The 23,593-nt window shown below is 43.3% G+C and overlaps 1 protein-coding gene across 5 annotated transcripts in view; it reads left to right on the top strand.

The window, feature by feature from the left end:
- The window catches only part of ADGRB2 (adhesion G protein-coupled receptor B2), a 468,088-nt gene that overhangs the window by 6,122 nt on the left and 438,373 nt on the right, over positions 1 to 23,593 (top strand). The gene's annotated exons all lie outside the window — the stretch shown is intronic.

Raw genomic sequence — 23,593 nt, 5'->3', positions numbered from 1 at the left:
TTTATACAAACTACTATTTATTATGGTTTATATAAATCTTTATTGTATTTTGAATGATGTTGGTTCTTATGCTGGCCATACACGCTGCAATTATGGGGACGATCCGCCCGATATCGGCGGATCGCCGCGATAATTGTAGCGTGGGGGGGGCGACCGAGGGTTACATATTGCTTGGGCGGGCATGCTGGATTGTCCAGCATGCCCGTCCGATGCGATATTTACCCGGTAACTGTCGGCCGCATCGGGCAGTATATGCCCAGCGCGGCCGACAGAGAGACATTTCCTGTGTTCCTTCCTACGGAAGGAACAGGGAAATGTCTCCTCCCCCGGGGGCGGAGCACGGATGTCGGGCTATACACTGTGAGATTTCTCTCACAGTGTATGCCGCGGACATCTGCGGCTGGCAGCCGGCCAGATAAAATGTCTGTCTGTCTGACAGACATTTTATCTGGCCGTGTATGCCCAGCATTAGCAAGGTTGTTTTAACAAAAACGGGTAATATATAACACAGGCCAACAAAAAAAATATTTTGTTTAGTTGCCAAGGATATTTGAACAACCTTAGGGTATTTTGGGGTTGCTGAATTGAAAAATGCAAGTTGTTTTTTTCGAATTGGCTCTAGATCTTGAGTTAAAGGACAACCTCAAGTAACAGGGAACTTAGCCATAACGCATGCATATGGCAATCTGTCTTAACATTCTAGAATGTGAGACACGCGAATATTCTAGGTGTTCACTCCACGGTCATTCTAGAATATTCCCCCCTCCATATATAAGCATGAGCCATCCAACCAGCAGTCAGTTGACAGTTGTCTATTGTGATTTTTTTTGTTTCTCGTCCGTGTATCTGAAAAACTAGAGGTAATCTAGCAAAACCAATGTCATATTTGGAATCAGCACAACAAAGTTACCACCAAATCACTCAAATATGATTACAAATAAAATGAGTGTTCATCAGTATAATTTTCTTACTAGAGTTCACCAAGGCAGATGTACCATCACCTAACTACCTACTAATAGAGCTTGCATAGGAAAAGGCTCTCAAAGAGCTTTAATCTCACTCTGGTGTCTTTGGTGATTATAATAACATTGGGACTGATCCAGGGTGGTACGCTATGCCAATGCTTTTGCAGTTGAGTGATAATCAGCAATCTGTGCATGCGTCTAAGTCACACTGCGCATGCATCAAGGTACATTACCATAGTCACTTGCACCAACTAATTACTCATAGTGAGGGAGCGTTTGGGTGGAGGTAATGGGGAGTGGCGGCAAAAAACGTGCCACAACCGTTTCGAGGGTGTGTCACAGCCTGCAACTGCAGTTCTGTACACAAGAAATATGGCTCCGGCATCTCAGTTCTGCGGGACCATAGGCTTACTCAGGTCTGCACCAATCTAATGATCCACGACCAATGCTGCATCTTTGTATGCAGATTCTGCAACATTGTACGCAGACGCTTGGATTTGCAAAGCCACAGGTGGGCGTCACAATACATCTCCCAACGGCTGCAACATTTGCATATTTTCGCATCACAGCTGTGTATATATTTGCAGCAACAGCGACATTAGCGTACATCTCTGAATTAGGTCCATTGTCATCCTCCAATCCAGGCTGTCTTAGTGAAAACATTTAAAATATGATGTACTTTACTTGTGTAACATTTCTACTGTATGAAAAATGAGTATCCTGTAGCTTTGATATACCGTATACAATGTTATAGTTTAGGGAGGTAAATAACAGGTGCCCAATGTTTCCTTATGTTGCACTACAATTTCTAGCACTGTGCAAGCACTTTCCCTGGCTCATTTTGCTCAGCATGTAGAGTTGATGTATAGTATTATATACATACAATGTTAATATGTTGGTAAAAAGAAGTTTTATTCCCTCTGCTGCATACACACGGTATAATATCTATGAACGATATGAACGATAACTATATCATTCAACGATATATAGCGTTCATTTTTATGCAGCGTTCCCACATGAATGATAACGATATCTATGATCGTCCGTACATGCAGGCCAACTTGCACGATATTATCAACTTTGCCTGTTCAGAGATGTGGCAGGATGACTTCGCTGAAAGATATCTTTCAAGTCGTTGATGGTACAGATCGTACCATGTGCATGCATTATCCAGAACCTGACCCTAGTTGGATTGGTGAGATTACTATTTTCTTAAAATACCCCGATTATCACATGTGCAGAGCGCAGAATCTTGACACCTCTGCAGAATTATGCTGGCCACATACTGGCAGATGTGGTCAATCCTCCTGTCTACAGTCTTTGTAAAGTATATGAAGATGACATGAATTCAGAAACTGTGCTGATTACTAGAAACCTGTAAAATAAAGTATTATAAAAAAGGATGGACCATCCCTGGAAAAAAAAAAATATTAGTAAACTTTACAGCGATTTGGACAAGAGACACTTCAGAAATGTAAATCAGGGGGGTGTTCCATACCGAACAGGCAAGCATCTGATTGGATGTTAGCTGAATAATGTGATCAGTTCATACTCATTCATGTAGCCCACAAGTGCTTCCCTGCATGATTATTGTAAAATGCAGCAATCAGCTCTTTTCTTCTCAAAGTGGTCCATCGCCTTTAATTGTGTATTTTATTGGTAGTGAAAAAATGCTGTCGAATGAGTTGCTAGTGTAACACTTCCCCAGACAGTATCTCCTTAGACTGCTGCTGCTCCTGAGTTTATGGATACCAAACCTGGAATGCTTTGTTTTCTTAAAAGTGCTATTGCCTTTCATCTATATATTCCATATATAGATGTGTTAACACAGTTAACATTCATTATTTACAAATAAGTAGAATGTACTGCTTTCGTGTTATTACACTAGATTCTATGATCCTGCAGTGAAGGAGTCAAACAATCATTTGTTTTATGATGGATATACCCATAACTTAGACAAAATGGGGAGGATACACTCAATCTATTAGTAGGATACATTTGGTAGATGATGAGCTGCTATTGGTAGTGGAGGTGTATACTCCTATTCAGGGGCGCCGAGAGGGGGTGGCTGGTACTAATTACACGGGGCCGGGCTTGCTGGAGGGGCCCGGCGGGGTCCCGGGTGCGGCACCCCCCCGCCCCTCTTCCATCACAGCGGATGCACTGGGAAACTGTTCATGGCTGCTAAGAAGCTAAGAAGCATGGCTGCTCCTATGCCTGTGGGGGGAGCGATCAAGCTGACCGCACCCCCCACTGGTTATGCGCCTGCCTGAGGGGGCTCACTGCGCACCCCTCCTCAGCACACAGCGCCGCTTCACTACGCTGCAAAACTTTTGTTTTTACCTAAGGGAACGTGGCTACGCCTTCCGCGATTAGGCCATGCCCCTTTTACCCGGGCCCGGAGCGGCTCTTGGCGGGCCTGCTCCTACTCCCCAATATGTATAGGGACATTAGTCCCTGCCCCAGGGGAGCATACAAGCTATAGTCCCTACCACATGTACACACACACATATACACTAGTGATAATTAGCCGATTAACCTACCAGTATGTTTTTGTATGAAATTTGTATATGGGTGAAAATGTCAAATGTATTGTAGGTGTATAGCCAGCATTATAGGGGTGTATGTACTAAGTCACGGAGAAAGATAAAGTGGATGGATATAAAGTACCAACCAATCAGCTCCTAACTGTCACTCTTTTACTCATACTTGCTGACTTTTCATATCTCCTCTCTGGGAGAAGCCCGGAAGGGAGAAGCAGCTGGCCTCTTTGGCGGACGGGGCTGGACTCCTTCCGAGGGTTCGGCGGGCTACCCGAAAATTTGGGAGCCTCCCGCAAATTCCGGGGAGTAGGTGTGATTTTACTATTGTGTCTGTGTCCCTGTACCGCCACATAAATGCCTCTGCCTGTCAATCAGGCAGAGGCACATGGGGGCCTGCGTGCGATCACGTAGGACCTGTTTTGCACATGCGTAGAACGAGTCCTGCGCACATGCATATTCCTGATAATTGGGAATCTGGAATCAGTAGTGCACTAGCATGCACTGCTGAATCAGGGCCATAATGTCACTTATCCAGAGTCTTTGATGCCCCTGCAGCACCCCATACGGAGCCCCACATAGGTCATCCACTGACACAAAGGAGAAGCAGTCAGCATTTTCTTACTTGCTGCTGCTCCTCCATGTCATTGTTATGCTAGGAGTATGGAGCTTGGCTTTGATTTCACAAATCATCTATATACGAAGTTCTACGATGCAGCGGCCGCTGCTTTTTCCACGCCAAGTCCTGTTGTGCTTTGTATAGAGGTTCAGTCGCACACAGATATAAAAGTGCCACAAATCAAATTAATCAGCACAGCCTCCTGGTGCATCCTAGTATTGTGAATGAGACGTATTTTCGGCATAAAAAAGATGCCCAGCGCTAATAGAGTTGCACGGGACCTGGTGGCTCACTCGCGCCAGGTATCTTGCACTATGTGGCTTATTGAGGCTAGCTGTATGAGGACACATCTGCACATTACTGCAAAGCATGGGAGTCTTGTTACTGTGTATTAAAGAAGGACAGTGGTAGTACATGTATTGCCTGCTGTTCTTCTCTGCAGATAGTAGAGGCTATCCACATGAAAAAATGCTTTAGCCTTTAGCCTATTAAATTGTAAATTATGATTTTTCTTTTCTATTTTTCCTTTTTTAGAACTATTTTTCACTTTTTAATGAAGGTACAACTGGCAGTATTCCATTGGCAGACATAAGGTGGTTTTCGGGTTGCCTGGAAACCTCTCTCCCCAGCCCGCGTCATGACCAAAATAGAAATACTCGATAATACAATTTTACTCATGTTCTCCGCAGTATCACAAATGAAATAATTAGCACCACCTGTGGATTTTTTAACATGTGTTATCCAGTAATGTATACACCAGTTTACCAACTAGGAGAGCTGGAAAACATGCACTGTTAGGGTTGCACTGCTATAGACTATCTATAGGGTTAATTATTAATACCGTTATCCAGTGCATAAGGAGACTAATATATACATATATGTCCAGGGCAGTGCTAGGTTCTTCTGCTGCTCCTCCAGGCTCCTGGTTTGCTCCTATGATCTGGAATTGTGCTCACACGTGAAATGGAAACATTCAGTTCAGACAGGATGGCCCTACTGCCACAGCTTGCTATGATCGCTGGTCCTGTACATGTTGGAATTATGACACACACTGCACTTTGTATGACGCATATTAAAGCTGGATAAGTTCTAATTATGCCCTCTTCATGGATTGACCACACTCGCTCTAAAATCAAGAATTTGGAAACTCTCTGCTAGAAAACCTGCGTTTGACCCTGTATTACTACTGCTGCTCAGCTCACTGGTCAATTTTTGAGAAGTGATGATAGAAATCTTTCTTTTCAGGTCATAATGATATATAGACCACTCCGGGGGGGAATTCAGTTGCCCATGATTTGGTGCAGTAAAAACGGGACTTTACCACAATTTGTTTTCGGGCGATTTAATTATCCTCTGTTCTTGGATCTATGTGTTTTCACAGCCACAAAAAAACAGCCTGGCCACGCCTCTGGCAATTAGGCCACGTCCACGATAAGTTTCTAGTCTTCAGGCCTAATTGATTTAGCCCAGGGAATCAATTAGCCGGCAGTAAAGTACCGCGGCTAAATCAATTCCCCCCATAGTCTTTCATGGGGTGGAAAAATCATGTCCCAGCAAAGATGCCCCTCCAATCTATGATGCGGTTGTTTATTTATTACAAGCTTAAAATCATCTACTGGCATCTTAGAAGAAGTCAATGCTGACAGGCTATCCTTCAAAATAAAAGCAGGAGTGGCTTTGAAATGTGTGTAAAACCAGATAATTTAGCACTTAGGGGCCTATTTATTATTTTGCATTGATAATACTGATTTTATATCACCACTCTTCTCGTCAATAGAAAATCAGTTATCACTGCAATTTACTTAGCAAATATTGGGAGGGTGATACTAAGCTATCAGCGAGTCTTTTTGGCAGGGTTAAAGAAGTCTTACCGCTTCACTGGTCAGTCTTGATGCACCTGCACATAACCCGGTTCACAAATGTGCAGTGAAATTGAAAGCCCTGGCTTGGGCTCTCAGTTCCACTTATGTAAAAGAAAAAATAAAGTAAAATGGTAAAAAATATACAAAAACTATATTTTAACATAATTCCAAATAAAGCATTTTTTCATATTGCCTTAATCCTTGTTAATTAGGCTTCCCCATATTTCATAGTTGCCTACCTTCTAAAATGTATTCCCGGGAGAAGCCCGGGTAAGAGAAGCAGGAGGGTGGCAGTGGGGGCGGGGCCTGACAATTAGCGCTATTAAGCCCCACCCCCTCATGGCAAAATTGTCACGATTAGCTATAATTTGCATAGGGGGCAGGGCCAAATGACATGATTCATGTAGAATCACATCTTAAACCCCGCCCCCTACACGGAGACCCGCGATCACCACGGGAATTCTCCTCATTCTGCCCACTTCACTAGGAAGTGGGCAGAATGCGGGAGAAATGCCTACCCTTCCGGGGTGCAGGGGGTTACCCGAAAAATCGGGAGCCTCCCGCGTAAACTGGGAGGGTAGACATGCATGCCATAATTTGCATTTTAAAGCCTTCTCTTGAGATAGTTCGGGAATCTCTTTGCTGGCAGGTAGCCCAAGATAAGGAGAAGCCCTATTTCTACAAAAACTCTAGTTTTCACTGGAGATAGTGATTTTCTTCCCACACTAAATAAACTGGTTAGTATTGTAGTTCCAATATTTCTCTGATCATCCTTCCATTTTCCTCAGTTTGAAATGTATGATTTCCAGTCTCCCATTCTCTTCAGCGTCTTCTCTACCAAAATAATTCACCCCCATTGTATATTACCATCACTTTCCAGTGCAGTGCAGTGCCTGTCTTTGCAAATACTGGGCATCGTGCAATATCAATTAGGTACCACCACCCCCAGATCCCACTGCAGATATCGTAGCTATAGACATAGGAGTAGGGGTGTCTATATACTCAAATAGGACTGTCTCCACTGTCTGCATACTAGCTCTGTCCACCTCTTAAAGATGAAAACAGGAATACCCTGTGAATCCCCTCAGTCGCAAGCCAATCACAAGTGATTTTGCACACTGGCCACTTGTGATAGGCTGGTCATAAAAGTGGAGTCCCAGTGACTCCCTGCTCTCATCATTTCACTTACATCTGCTAAGCTGATTGAAGTGACATTATTGTCCACAAGGAAATGTGCCCGGTGGGATACACCTGCCAGCCATAACAGTCTAGGAGGCATTTCAATGAATTAGTGTATTGGTAGCAGGGACGGCATGCACTTGCTACCAAAGGGCTGTAGAAAACAGACAAAGTCTAGGTAAGTTAAAGGGACAGTTTCATACATATATTTGTACTTGTATTCCTCCGTCCCCTATCTTCTTACCACCCCTAGTGTGCAATACACTGAATAGGTGTTTCCACAAATACCATACACCATGCATAAGCAATTCATTTGGGCTTGAAAAGCATTTTTTTTTGCTCACTGCAGAGCGATGGAAGGAACTAAAAAGGGATGGGATGAAGCTAAAAATGTCTAATTTTTTGCAGATTAAATTTAGCCTGCCAAACCTGGACTGTTCCTCTATGGTGGCATGTGTACAAGAAGTGGACTTGGTCAAACTACATGAGGGTTTGGCCGTGTCACATTCCCTGTGGTGTGCCTCACATATCTGCAACTTGTTGAGGGACCCTAGAATAGTGAATAAAGGTACTGATTCAGAGGTGGCCACTAATGGCACAGTTGCAACGGCTGTGCAAACTTATGTAAAAGCCGCAGGAGGAGTTTTAAGACACCCAGCTCCAGCGTCTGAGATCCGATGACAGCATCGGATCAAGTGCGTGAACATCGGACATCTGAGTAATCCTCAGGTTACTCAGGATGTACAGTGAAATCACACTGCCTGGGCCAGTGACTGGCTTCGGCATATACAGAAAATGAAGCCAGCACGCCCCCATTTTCTGGAATGCTTCCTGTCACCGCATCCAAATGCCAGCATCATGGCAATCATGCTGCAGCTTTTGGTGCACTTCAAGCGACATTGCAGGACCAGATCTGCACATGCTTAGTGCAGCTCCAGCGCATGCATAGGACTGCAAACATTGGTAGATTGCGTGATAATTGATTAAGCGTACACCTCTGATTCAGCCCCAAAGTATCTGTGTGATAGTCCTCTTGTATTAGGACATTAATGCACAGTTGGTGATATGCATTAAGCACTTTATGCCATTTCACTGCATTTAACACATTTGGATTGTTATTTACTATCTCTGGAACATTACCAGTTACAAAAAATACAGTGTTTATTTTTTATTAAAATTCAAAACTTATACATTTACTTTCGATCCATCTATTAAATACTGTAATAAACAGAGTACACAGTATTGGCAATTGTCGACTCTAGTTCCAGGTTCCCAATTGGCCATCCAAATCATATAAATAATGATCAATCTACATTTAATCTGTCTTTATTATAAATTAGCTATATAGTATAATACACAGCTGACTTTCAGACGATAAAGAGTAACAATAATTTATTAATTGCATTTATGAAAGGGGCACAAACAGTTAAACATTTTAATTAACAAATATTTTCCTGTAGTCTTGGTAACCTATATTTACAGTAAAGCCTTCACTTTAGTTATATTGTAAAAAAATCAATTACAGTTGACTTGTTTGAAGTGATCTTCCTTCAATAAATCTATGTAGCTGTGAATACTGCTTGACATTAAACAGTGCTATTTCAACAGACAGGGCTGACATCAGAAATTGTGGGGCCCGAGATAAATAAAACAGACAGGGCTCCCCGTATTCTTTCTCTACTCCCATATTTTATTTTCTTTAGCTATAACTCTGCCTCCGAGTCTTTTGCTGTAAAATGCAGTAAATCTCACTGAAATATGAATTGGTAGTATAGTGTTATCAAAGGCTGTGAAGATTTTGTTGTATAACTACAAACATTTGACATACAGCGTATATACCCAGCATAATTGTCTACCTTTCATACCTGCCCTATGGGAGATGGTAGTGAGGTCTAAAGGGAATAAATGGACGTGACTTGAGGATGAGCAGGGCAATGGGGGAACTTTCTCCACATCTCCTGGAGGCAAGAACTCTCATAACCCCTGATTCGCACTGACTGTTGAGTCTTCCTATTCTCTATAGGAAGCAATGCGCATGAGAGGAGATACAAGTGAGGATGGAGACGCACAGTGTTTAAATGACCACGTGCTACCTCTCGAACACTGTAGGCATCCCAGGCAACAAAGATACTGGACCAAGACCCAGTGCCCTAAACTGTGAGCTCCGGTATTCTCTAAAAAAAAGTTAAAAAAAGCCCTACTCCATTCTCTGTGCCCCCCCCCCCCCCCCACACACACACACACACCTGGCACCTGGAGCCTTCATTGTCTCCTGGAGTTGTGCCAATGAACAGAACACTATGCATGCAAATAAACTAGATTATTACTCACAGGTACTTGCTTGCACAGAAGCACATTTACCACAGAATGCAGTACTCTTTTGCCGCCAAATACAGGTATTTTTGTTGCTTTGTTATTAAAGTAATACCTGCTGGTGCTAACCTCTGTATTGGTTTGCATGGGGAAGCCTGTTTATCAAATATTGTAGGAGCACAAATACCCACCTAAAATCTCATAATGTCATTAAGATAAGAAGATAATCCCAAAAAATATATTTAATTAATGCAACAAATTACTTTTTCAGGGTGGGGGCTTTTAAAATGAATGAGGCTATTTTCCTGCTCCCAAACATAAATATTCACCTTATACTTGCTAACTTTCCTCTGTACACCAAACGAAGGTTCCAGTTCCATACATGTGCATACTCAGTAGAGGTGAGAAATAAGTACATACATCACTTGAAACCTGGGATTTAGGAACACATTGCTATCATCAAAAATAGGACTGACAGTCATTCCTTCCCAGACACTCATCATAACACTGATCTGAGCAGTCTCTTTTTCAAGGCCATAGTGACATTAGGAAACTGTGGGGTAATTATAACATTTTTAAACGACTCCATAATCATATGGAAAGTCCCAAACTAACCATACCTGTTCTATATTTTACATACTATTGGCCTGAAGCAGAGTTGGTTTCAAATTGGGAATAATTTATGAATACAAAAAGCCTCACATAAAAATATATTTACTCCCATATGTTGAGAAGGAATCAGCATGATTCCCCCTCTAAGTGCCTAAACCTAACCCCCCCTTTCCATGCCGCCTAAGTCCCCTGGGGGGGTGCCTAACCCTAACCTCCCCTCGGGGGTGCCTAACACTAACCCCTCCTTCCCCTAGCCTGACCCTAACCTCCCGGGGGGCTGCCTAACCCTAAGTCCCCCCCGGGAGCCCTAAAGCTAACACTCCTCCCCCACGGCTGTCCACGCCCAGCGCCCGGCATCCCTTCGATTGGGATGCTGGGCGCCAGTCTCCCGGCGTAGGTAAAATGACAGGCGTCGAGATTTCGATGCCTGTCATTTAACCCTTGCCAGGATTCAGCAGTCGGGAAGCCGGCGGTCGGCATTGCGTCCGCTGGCTTCCCGACTGTTTCCCGCTGAGGGGTACACATCACAAGTTACAAGCAAGTCGCATCAAAAGTATAACTGCCCAGATTATGCCAGGCATACATCACATACACATAAGACTATGCTTTAATCCATTTGTTCAGCTTGCAAATTAACATTCTTTACTTTCACACATCACACCCCTTTATCTATATTTCCCTATTATATTAGTCCACTCCCCTGTAATTAAACTTCTTTGCAATCTTCTTTTCATAACTATAATATCTTTAAATTGTCACCAGAACATAAGACCTTTTAAATCTTGCAATCATGTTCTATACCTCTCTATCGTTCTGCTTCTAGTACCTGGTGCTATATGACTGGATCCAGCCTCCCCACCTCCTCACATCTCATGCATGTCATTCTGATTTCTGATTCCACATGCTATAGAAATTCAGCAAACTTCAAACTTGTCACCTATCTTACATCACTTTTAAAATCCTTTAAATGTTCAAACTAACCTCTATACTTGACCTCTTCCTCTCAAACAACCTCAGCATTCTGCCAATGATAAAAACTTTCACACAAACAGACACCTCAGCTGCATCACCTTATATATGATGGCCACTATATCACCCACAGGATGTAGTTATTAGACTGGCGACCGGGATGCTAAATACCAACGGCTAAAGCCCGACATGGGACTTAAGTTAGGCGTCAAAACACCGACGCCAATCTTAATCCCGGAATACAGAAAGATGCCACCCCGAACGAGGTAAGTCCGGGGTGTCTTAGCAGTCAGCCACCGGGGGGGGTTAGATTTAGGCACCCTGGGGGGACTTAGGGTTAGGCACTCCCCCAGGGATGGTTGGGGAAAGGGGGGTTAGGGATAGATGCCATTAGGGGAGGTTAGGGTCAGGCATCCCCGCAGGAGGGTTTGGTTAAGGTGCGGGAAGGGGGGAATTGGTTTAGGCCCCCCCGAGGGGTAAAGCACCACAGCAGGAGTTTTAGGGCATCACCAAGGGAGGGTTAGGATACTTACCAGTCCCAGTATTTCAATCCCATTCTATCACCCACATCTCTAGGCCTTGCAGCAGGCAATGAGGTGCTGTTGGACTCCTCCTTCCCACCAACTGGTCCATCATATATGTTTCAATCTTTTGAAGAACATGCTATTTGGATTTTCAAAACATTCTCCCTGCATGTTGCTATGATCTATTGTTCTCCTGTACCTGGATGACACCAACAATTCCTTGAATATTATTCTGTTTGACTACATCACTTATTATCCTTGGACATCCTCACCATCATCTTGGGTGATTTCAATATACCAGTTGCTTATCCAAATTATCTAGCGGAAACTACTTTCCTCTCCATCTCCCACTGTACTGATTCTGGAACTCAATATGATGGACACAATTTTCATTTTGTTTCCTCCTGACTTTGTTCAGTGTCTGATTACTGTAACACTGCTTTCCTTCACACATACTATCACTTTATAACCTGCAAACACTCCAACACCAATTTTAAACTTTTGCTCTGGACCTGTATGAGGTAATTTGATCGTATCATAAATATAGAAATCTCAATTCTGCCTATTTGCAACACATTTCTCCACACTTTCTACATTCTCCTCTTCTGATCTGGCAACACTACATCAGTGGTGCACACAGGGGGGTTTCTGAGTAGCCAGCAAGTATGCCTACCTGATTAAATAAGGTAAACAATATGACTCAAAGAAATAGTGATATTATAGGAGCAGTGCAAGCAGCTGTTAAGGAGGCTATCAATCTCCAGGCCTAAAACATTAGTAAAAGGTACAGCACTAATTGATGATATATAATTATAAATGGATAACAGCTTGAATTTAATATAACATTAAAAATATATAAACAAATACACATATATAAAGAGCTTGTTATATATCCACAGCAAATGTATACAATGAATACAATCAACCAGGATATGGACTGGAAAGGTGTACTTATAATATAAAAAATGGTCACAGCTGAAATATAAGAAATGCCAGACAACGGTTCAGCTGTAGAGTGGTAAGTAGAATGATATTGCATGCAACAATAATGTTCATGGGGGTGATTCAGCAGTGGATGATGCACGCTTTGCAATCTCGTCCTTGCAAATATGCAAATGCAGCAGGAGGTGGATGATAACCGAGGTCGCAGGCTGGGATCACCATTGCAACCAACGGCTGGCCAGCTTGAGGCCTGAAAATTGTGTCTGTCGACGGAGTGCCTGGCCTTGCCACTCCCGGAAAACGTCTGACTCCACCCCGGCACTGCCCCTTAAATGTCTCTGCCTGTCTATCAGGCAGAGGCATCGAAGGGGCTGCATGCGATTACGCAGGACCAAATCTGCACACTTGCACGCACAGATTTGCGATAATCGGGAATTTGCGCACGCACAGATTCGCGATAATCGGGAATCTGCGTTATCAGCCCCATTGTCCAGTAAGCAGAAATTGTTAGTTACCAGTGGACAGGGCCAGATTAAGCCTTCGGGATGGTCAGGAGCACTTAAGACAGGGGGTCCATCCCCACTCCTCTGGCCCTCCCCCCTTGTCAGCACCACCCCATCCAGGGTGGCACAGTGGATATTTATGACTCTTGGGGCTCCACACTTGTGGGACTACTCAGGGGCACATACATAAGGAGAGGAGAGGTGCCCCCCCCCCATCCGGGTCTGCTAGTCAGGGACGTGCAGTCAGAGATTTGATATAAAAATGATTAGAATAATATAAAGAAGATACTTATAGCATAAACATCGTCTATGTTTATTGTAATCATTTTTATAGTTGATACCAGCTTTGTGGAGCTCCCTGGGACTACAGGGAGACAAGAGATGAGGCAGGAACAGCTCTGTCTCACTTCTGTATGTCAGATACTGTTTGCAGAGCTGGATGCAGGGCCACACCACGGGCAGTGAGCTGGACAGAAAGAGAGCTAATAGAGACATGCCTCTGAGTATGGGTGGCACGCCTTGAGCACTGATGGACACCTTGGATGTATCATGTGAGCAGGAAGTGCACTGCAGTGTTTTTAGAGATCGGAGCTCAGTCAGCAGCCGCAAGAGAAGACACAGTGATGCAGGTCGGAGAATCAATGGACACTGAAGCTGTAGTGTAGTAAGGGGAGAGTTACAGTGTGTAGGGGGTGAGACAGGCTACCAAAACTCAGACCCATCTCCATGTGTGCATCCCCAGCTATTGACCTCACCACACGTCACTGCTGGTAGTGGATGAGAGGGTGAATCCATACAGTCGCTCAGCAAAGGATATTTGCATCTGCATATCGCTGATGGAAAGGTGAAGTGTCTGCAGCTGTACTCCTCCTATTTGTGCTAATACTAATACCAAACATAATGGTGAACAATTAACACTCTCTTCTGTCCCCTTCACAACCAGTATTCTTAAACATGTAAAAAACATCTATTCAGTAGTTGAAACAGGAACAGCCCCTAATACATAGCAGAAATAGCTCTCTCTCTCTCTTTGTGCACTGTGTAAATTGCTTTCAGCCTGAACTGCAATTTGACTTGCATACTCTTGGTGTTGCAAAACATTGTTTTTTATATTTGTGTTCCAAAATGTATTAAACCATGCAGTTTTGGACAGCTGGATGGACAATATCAGCCAAGGCCAGAAATTTCGAATGGGCAGGGTAATTTATTTTCCGGAACTGGTACTGTCATTCTCCCTTTGAATTTATGGCACTGGTTAAATTAACAAACCATCTGCACTGTCCTTCTGTGTGCACTCATAATGCATCATGGGCCTGATTCAGCAAGGAACGCAGGTGCTTATACGCATGCAATTGGACGATTTTTGCTTTCTGCACATGTGTATGAATCGCAGTGCACGTGCGTGAACCAGTCATTGGGATCGGGACTGCGATCGCAGTGACTACGCAGACCCATCACAGAGTGATTGACAGGAGGTGCTATTTGTGGGTGGTGACAGGGGGTGGTCGGCGAACGCAGGTGCGCCAGTGCATTTCAGTGGCGTTGTAGGGGCGTGCACAAATTAGGCACTGCGGTACTATACGCAGTCTGAAGCCTCATAACGTGCGCTGAAGCAATTCCTAAGTAAGGTCTGACCTGCCCTAACTGTGTGTGAGGCTGCGATGGTAATCGATTGTACCAATGTTTCCGCAGTCTTGCTAAACATTACGGATGTGCGTGTAGGTAAAGTGGGCGTCCTCATGAAGTGCTGTAATTGCTATGGATTAGCATAAATTCGTAGTTAAACTGTGTGTGTACGCTATATTGCGATCCGTAGTAAATCAGGCCCCATGTCCAGTTAAGCAGTTGTTTTTTCATCAGAAACACATCAGCAAATTCTGTGGGTATGATAACATGTATTGTCTCTCTAGCTGGGTACACACTGGACAAACAATATATCGTTTGCGGATCTGCAGGTGTATACAGACGACTTGACTGTGAACAACGTTGTTCACAGACATATCAGATCGGTCCTGTAGCACAGCTGATGCCCAATATATCTGCAGATATAGCTGTGCATCTTGCTTTCTGTATTGTTCCCGTTAGACTGCGGGCAGGGCGCTAAGGGGGTGGGCAGGGAGTCTATGTGTGCGCCAAAATGGGGGCAACGCCGATCTGGGAGGGCACACTGTCACACTTGGGGGCGTGTCCAGCACTTACATCCCCCAAGCTCTCCCCTCACGGTTAATAGATGCATGCGCATGGCATCTATTTACCCGGCGGTGATCGGCTACCGCAACTAAGGCACAGGGCAGGCTGTTTTAGCGGGGCACCACTAAAAGGTCAGGGTACATTTTGCCCCTTTAAAATTAGGCAGGGCACAGTGCCCCACTAAAACAGCCTAGCGGGGACCTCCCGTACACTTGCTGCAGAGACATCTCAACTAGGTGGGAAAATTCAAATGCCTGCCCAGTTGTGATGTCAGCGCAGGTACATTGAGCAGCTGATCGGTTAGTGTGTATAGCTTACCTGATCGGCCGCGGTGGGTTGGTACTTAGATCTGCCAGGTGTGTACCCAGCATATGATATTAATTTAAGCCATAAACATATTGGAATTAATGGTTTTCAACTGCTTGTTTTCCATTAGTATATTATATTGTGCGCTCTTAAATAATTACAGCTGAAATTTACCTCGATTAATGCTTTACTACAGTACAGGTTATACGTAACAAGCAACTATGGGCCTGATTCAGAGATGTAGGCTGATGACACCGCAGCTGCTAATTTGTATGCAGCAGCTGTACAAAAATATGCAAATATGGATTGTTATTGAAACGGCCACCGACAGCTTAGTAAATCCAAGTGACTCCATACAAAGATGATGCAGCGGTTGTAGCACAGTCGACTATCGGCCTTCTGAGTAACCCGATGTTTGTGCAAACTGTCTGCAGCAAGTGAGACGCTGCAGCCATTTTTTACTGCCTACCAGATCGAAGTTGCAGGCTGAGACACACCCTGAAAACGGTCATGACACATCTGCGTTTCAGTCACCATCCCCCATTGCCACCCACAAACAGTCCCTGCCTATTAGTCACTGTGCAAATAATTCCTCACTGCGAGCGACAATGATAATGAAACTTGCTGCATGCTTAGATTACTGATAATCGCTTATCATCGGCATTGCCTCTATCTCTGAATCAGGCCCTATCACAGTTACACCTGTATATTCCATGCCAGTTACAGATGTATATTCTGCAAATAAACAGTAGGTTTAGCCAGGCTTGCCGACATTCAGCTCCCTCCTTCCGGGAGGGAGCTGTCGGGCATACAGGGCTGGGGGCGTGACGCGGCCAAAGGGGTCAGGGCCCAGCACCTGACGCGGCATTGGGGGCGGAGCATGGGGCATGACAGCGTGATTACGTCATCGTGGCTCCGCCCCTTCTTCACAATGCCGTGATTAATGGCATTGTGCAGCCGGGGGCAGAGCCACGATGATGCGAAACAGCGCTAATTGCGTCACTGGCTCACCTGCTGCCGGGGTTTTTACTTAAAAGAGAGTGGAGGGGTGCGGACACATCGCTGGGGCCGGGAGAATTGCCTGCTTTCCCGGGAGGTCGGGAGCGGTACCCGATTTTTGGGAGGCTCCCGACCAAATCGGGAGGGTAGGCAAGTATGGGTTTAGCTATATGTTATCATCAAATGAATAGTGAATGTCCCTTGACCCTTCGTCATAGGACATAAGAAGGTGTATAATTCTCTTTAATTTATAAAAGATCTCTTTGAAAATACATACTGTAGCTCCTACACATTCTCCTGTCTTGTTATCGTCTCAATGTGCGGCATTAACATTAACATTTTTCATTTAAACCATATTACTGAAGATGTTAACCCTAATTTTCGTTGTTGTTATAGATTGTATATAAACAGTGTGAATGCTTGTAAGCCACACAAATACACAACTTACATGGTACTTAAACAGCCCCCATTTTCCATTCTCCTTCAAGACTCTCGACTGCTGAATAGTATTTTAAGAGCACCAAGAGCTATGTATGTAATCCATTTCCCCCTTCCATGCCTCCGCTCAGTGTGTGTGGGAACCTGGCTGTGCTGCATTCACCTGAATGAATGGACTTTGTGTGAGAATGTGGGATAGTGTTCAATTATGTTAGCACATTACTGATATAAAAAGTATTGCACATCCAGCCTATGCTTACCACGAGAGAGAGAGAGAGAGAGAGAGAGAGAGAGAGAGAGAGAGAGAGAGAGAGAGAGGATTCCATCTGACAGCTTATCAGTCACTCTTCCCTGCACTGGATCCCGCTGTTTTCCAGATTTTTCAGGTGCAGACACCGTGACTTATGGTTAAACAATACATTTTAAAACAACCTCACTCCTTGTCCTCATTGTGCCAGTTAAACAGCTTCACGTCTCATCCGGAGAAAGAAAGTGAGGTTACGCTATGTGCATGTTAAATACATTGTGCTATGTTGATTAAGCTACCAGGCTGGGTGCCCTGGTTGTATAAGAATGTCAGTGGGGTAATTTGTAATGTGTGTCGCCTTTGCTGCCAGGTAGTTACACTCGTAAGAAAGAAAAACACAAATCGATAGCTGCAAAATGATGGGCATTATAATAGAAATATAGCTATGATGCATTTAAATCTACAAAATACTTTCCAGAAAGATGTTTTGCTTTTAGCTGAAACATTCTTGCTAATGGCTAAACAATATGGACATTTTAGTCTATTGTTTTGTAGGGAACACTCTGGAGATGAATGGCCCAAAAACTGTCAGTCCTCTGTGTTTTGTAAACCTGAGCAAAGTAGTGTGCATTGATTTTGGGCCATGTTATATTTTGCTGGTGCTTCTCTGTGCATACTGTAGCTGATGCTGAGTTTGAATGCAATTTGCGCCCCAAATTCACAGAAGTAATATGAATTCACAAAACAAGAAGCCATTGCGCGCATAAGCACAGTTACAGAAATCGCAAGATGCACCCAGGTCTGCGCCATTACCATATGCACCAAGTTTATGTCAGGTATGTGCCAGATGCACTAAAACCCTTTTTTCTTTATATTTGTTTTGATAGAGAAATATGTGTTTGTTATTACGTTTGAAAGTGTAAACAGAATAAAAGCCACCTCTGGGATATAACAGGTACAAGTCTCCCTCCAAATAATACACTAACAAAATCATGTAATATATGCTTCAGCAATTTAGGAAGCAGCTATAAGTTTCAGCAATTAATCCACATTAAGTCAATCAGAAGTGGTTAGCCAAAGCTGGCATCTATCGCCAACATCATCAGTGTGTATTTCCACCTGCTTTCAAGCACCCGAAATTGAAAAGGCTTTGATAGGCATAAATGTTTATCTGTGTTGGTGTGCACCTGTTTGCAATTACATGAACACCCCCTTACTGTACTACTCCATCTCGATTCTCAAGTTGCAAGCGGGCACAAGCATCAAATTTGAGCAAATCTGTATACGTACTTATGGGTGCAGCCTGTTTTGTTGCCATGCAGAACTATTTTACGGTACGCAGACTGGCAAAAGTCCAACTCTGCATTAGGCCCACTATGTTTATTTTATGGAAGTAGAGGAGTTTAGGGGGATTATTAACAATGTGTCAGGTAATTTACACTGTATTTATTAAAGATAAGTGCTGATTCCCTAGTTCCCAAACAATCAATAGGTGCTAACAATGGGTGCCATTACTGTGATTTCTAGGTGAGCTGGCACCAGCTAACTCACAACCACAGCAGTGATCCTGGAAACATCCATCTCCCAACCAGAAAAAAAATATCTGATTGCTATCCCTGGGTCTGATTCATTACGGATCGCTATTTCAATCGCGGCTGCGATTACGCAATCAGATCTGCTGCGAAAATATGCTAATGAATGCAATCGCAAAGCCATCGCACAGCCAGCATAGAGACGCCCACTACCGCTATCTCACATCCGTAAATACCTTGCAGTCCTGCGTATACATTGGGAACATCAAGTAACATTGGCTCCTCACACACAAAGTATGGTATGACCTTATTCAGCAATTGTTAACCTTGTCGTACGCAGTGAGTAATCAAGCTGCATATGCCAGCGCAGTGGCTAATTTATGCACGCCCATGCAAAGTCATTTAAACGGATAGACACCCCTGCGTTTCTCTGACTAATCGCCCGTTACCACTCCCAAACGCTGACTACCTGTCACTCACTCTGTGATTGCTTTCTGTGTCTGCGTGATCGCAGTACGACTGCAATGCTAACGCCGCACACGTGCGGTGCATATGCATACACAGTATTCAACATTCGCCCGGCTGCATATGCTATCACAATAGCAATTCATGCTGAATCAGGCCCCCTTTCCTTTTGTGTCATAATGTCGAAATCATATCTGTAGTCTCCTGTGATGTGATTTCCAGTCATTTATTTAATTTGCTACCTGTCTGATCACTTTGTTATATACATGTGTCACTTAAATCAAGTAAATTTGAAACAATATCTGGCTACTCTACAAGAGACTCCCAATAACTTGCACTCCAAGAACAAATAGACACATGGAAACTAGGTACAGTTTCATATATTTTAGTAATGATAATGAATTACTTTTAAAACACTGCTTAGTTTATTTGTCAGTCCCCTGTTTAAAGATTGCCAAGGAATATAGGACCTCATTCAGAGTCGGTCGTTGCGGCCGCTTGGTCGTAAGGTAAAAGGGGCCAGATATGCAAATGAAGCGCTCGCAAGTTGCGTCGTTAAGATGGGATCGTTAGCTGGACGAGCGAGGGGAGGATGCGGCCGTAAGACTAAAAACACGCCCCCTTCTCGTTCGCAATACACATCTCTCCGGGCATATAAGGATTAATCGAGACCATCGGGAAACATCGGAGCTGGTCGTAGAGCTTAAGGTTGACCATACCCTCTGTTAAGCACTACGATCAAGTCAGTGTAAAAACCTCCCATGTCACATGCGCCATGACACTACTAAGTTAATTATGCACTCCCATAAAACGCCGTTTGCACAGTCAAGCACGCCTGCTTTCGGATCTCCACTCCCCCGCTCACAAGCACCTTACCCTGTTACCACCCACAAATGGCTCATCCTGTCACTCAAACTAACGACCTGGCCAAGTTGAAGGAGAGAAAAATCTCCGATCGCAACAGCTAGTTTGCGCACGCGAATTGCGAAACTTACGCATGTGCTGTTTTGCGAACATCGCTGGGTACGACCGAGTGGCCGCTTACGACCGACTCTGAATGAGGTCCATACTGTGGCTGTAAAAGTTGATCACTTTGGTTATCAAAGCCAAGCCAAGTGTAAAACTACACGTGTTATAAAATTAGCCTCTATAGGTGTTTTGCCCCATATCACAGACCAGTTTTCATTATTTCTATGTACTGAAACTTAGGGCCTGATTCAGCTTAAGACGGAATTTGCAAAGCTGCTCGCAAGCAGCTTTGCATTTCTGTCTGTGCTGATATAGTAATGCATCACACCTTCTGGAGGCATCACACCTTCTGCTGCATTACGTATCTGAGCTGCGTTGTCCAACGCAGCATTGGATACTTTGTGGGACGTCGGCTGGCTAAGTGGATTAGGTGAACCATGGGGTCACGCAGCTGCCTGCCGCAGTTGAGATGAAGAAACCAGGAAAACTCCGTCAGCCGACGGAGATTCTGGCTTCTTCCCTCCCCTCCAACGGTGGCGAAACACACCTCCGTTTTGGGGAACGGAGGCCATCACAGCCCCCTCCCCACCCACAAAAGGCTGCAAACTGTCAATCACTGACAGTCTGCTTCCAGTTTACATGCGGGCTCGCAGACCTGTTCTGCACATGTGCAGAACGAGTCTGGCGCCTGCGCAGATTCCCGAACATCAGGAATCTGCGTTCAGCAGTGCACGCTGAATTAGGCCCTTAGTCTCTCACTAACTGAATTTAAATGATTATCGGGACAGATTGTACTTACCATTGGTAGGATAGTTCCATATTCAATTAGCTGCGATAAGTCCGTTTCTGTGGAAAAGTATCGCGAGTGACGTAATTTCGCTATGTGAAAAGTTTCCTCAGTATTCAATTCTGAAGACTTTTTGTCGGTGCTGAAACTCAATTCAATGGGACCTACGAAAAAGTTTAGCCTATGAATAGGTATCGAAACAAAGTGCAGAATTGGGGTTTTGGGGTGCAAAGCTGCGGAAACACCCATGCACCCTTGGGACAGTCCCCCAAAGGTAAAATGCATTTTAAATAAAGTTTAAAAAAGCATTTAGAACAAAAAGTACAAAGTTGGGGGACAAACTTAGAAACTAGCGAAATAGACTCCAGGGGGGTCCCCAAGTATGCCCCAGGTGTTTTTAAGTCTGCAAGTGCTTGCGAAAAAGTATGGGACTTTTCGCCTGGAATTGAATATGCCCCATAGTGCGATATATGGGTTTTTTTATTTGGATAATATTATGAACAAAAAGAATAAATAGGATTTTTTCCCATATTACGCACATGCTAGCAAATAACTGTATAACAGATAGATTTTGGTGAAAAACACAGAATAAAGCCGGGATGGTTGACTTTGGTACTGTATTTAGTAAAAAAAAACTGCAGAAGCTCATATACAAATCAATTCAGATTGTCATAAGGTAGAAAATTCCTTTAAAATCTAAAATGTTATCAGTACTATCCATACTAGTCATGTGATTGTAGGAAATACCATCTGTAATGATACTTGGGCCGGGACTGTCTTTTATCATAAGTAGATAAGTACTTCATTCTACCTCAGTAGGGCTAAAAATATTCCCATAAATCAGTTTTGTGCAATGTAACCTATGGTACAACTACCTTAGAGGCAGCAGGTGTAGCTACTGCAGCACTCACCTTGCCCATTAGAGCCTCGTTCTTTTAAACAGTCGTGTAAAGGACCCCATACATCTGCGACGGACCGTCGCAATGTAGAGATCCTGCAACCCGGAACGCAGGATCGCTGAAATCCAACATGTTGGATTTCACAGATATGCCGATCGCGATCAAAAAATTATCGTGATTGGCACATTGGTGAAATTTAACATGTAGAATTTCACCAATCCTGCAACGGATGGCGGAACATCAATGACCGCCGATCACCATTTCCAACCGGCGGATCGGCATTTCCGATCCCATCGCTACATCGCGACGATCCATCGCAGATGTATGGGGACTGTAATACTTGGGGACCCTGACAACATGTTGCTATGTGCATGTCTATTTAGGCCACTACTGTACATACACCCATAGGTTTTACATTTAAAATAAAAAAAAGAAAAGTAAAAAGAAATCCTAGAAATAAGAGAATATATAACCTCCTTTAGAGAATGGGCACATGTATATTGCATTGCTACTTTTTACTTCTGCCTTTAACAGTTTCACAGTAACTTAATGGTGTGAAAATTCTTTAAGACTGTTGAAGAATAAGGATACATTAAGTTACAGTAGGTTTCGTAGCAAAGCTTTGGGAATCCTGTGCCCTTCTGACCTAATTTCAGGTAGAGTAAAAGGCAGCAATCTTCCTTGATATACTTAAGGAATATAATGCCAATAAACATACAATATATTTGCAGTATTACTGAGCTTCAATTGAGATATTTTACCTGTAAATAAAAAAAGCCCTGGCTATTCATCAGGTTATTTGTTTGGCTTAATGGAAGGCTGCAGTTTTCACATCTATCTATCCTGCATCTAACACGAGCATGAAATGCGCTCAAAGCATTTTATTATTTAATGGAAACCGCTTTTTGTGCCATTACTTTTAGCATTTTTTTTCAATTCAGAGCTGATGGCAGGAAGGAATTTTTTTCAATATAGAAAGCTGGTGGATAGCTTTGGAAAAGGAACAGGGAAATTAATGCAGTGACAGCAGCTGTGAAATAATGAGAACATTTTGTTTTCTTTGTGTTTTTTTTATTTATTCGATGGATTAATTAGCTTCTGTTTGGTTAACGAGCTCACTTGCGCCAGAAATGTCACGTTGGTTTGTTTTTTATAATTTGTCTTTCTAAAATGTTTCTTTAGTTCTCTATTATTGTTTGCATTCCGCCTGCATTTATTAATTAAAACATTGTAAATAAGACTTATGACATAGTGAAAAGTGATGGATATATTATAAATATTAATCTGTAAATGGAAAGGAGAGTGTCTCAGTCACACGGTGTATGCAGCGAAACAGAGTTGTAATTCTCTGCTATCTGTTTGAATGCTACTCATACTTTCAAAATCACCATAAGACAGGAACATCAGACTAAATCAAGAAAAGGGACCTCTTTATCAAAAATTAAATAAATGACCTTTTGACTCTGATGCTAACTCTGAGGGTCAAAGGAGGGGGAAGGTCTAAATGGAGCCCTCTTCTCACTCTGTATCTTTTTGAGAAGGCAAGAGTGAGCTAACACCATGATGTCAGCTATCAGACTCAAACTTCAAAAACATTTCATTTGCAGAGCTTGATAAATAGCACAACTGCAACTGCAGCCCCATGATTTATGAACTATAAGAGGACTAATTGTTAAAATAATATTTATTATTTTTTTTATTATTTTAGAATACTTTTCCCTTATTTACTCTTT

The sequence above is a fragment of the Taudactylus pleione genome, unplaced genomic scaffold, assembly GCF_031769625.1.
Source record: "Taudactylus pleione unplaced genomic scaffold, aTauple2 ptg001153l, whole genome shotgun sequence".
NCBI classification, from domain to species: Eukaryota; Metazoa; Chordata; class Amphibia; order Anura; family Myobatrachidae; genus Taudactylus; species Taudactylus pleione.
The sequence above is the reverse complement of the archived record's forward strand: the minus strand, read 5'-3'. Positions and strand labels throughout refer to the sequence as shown.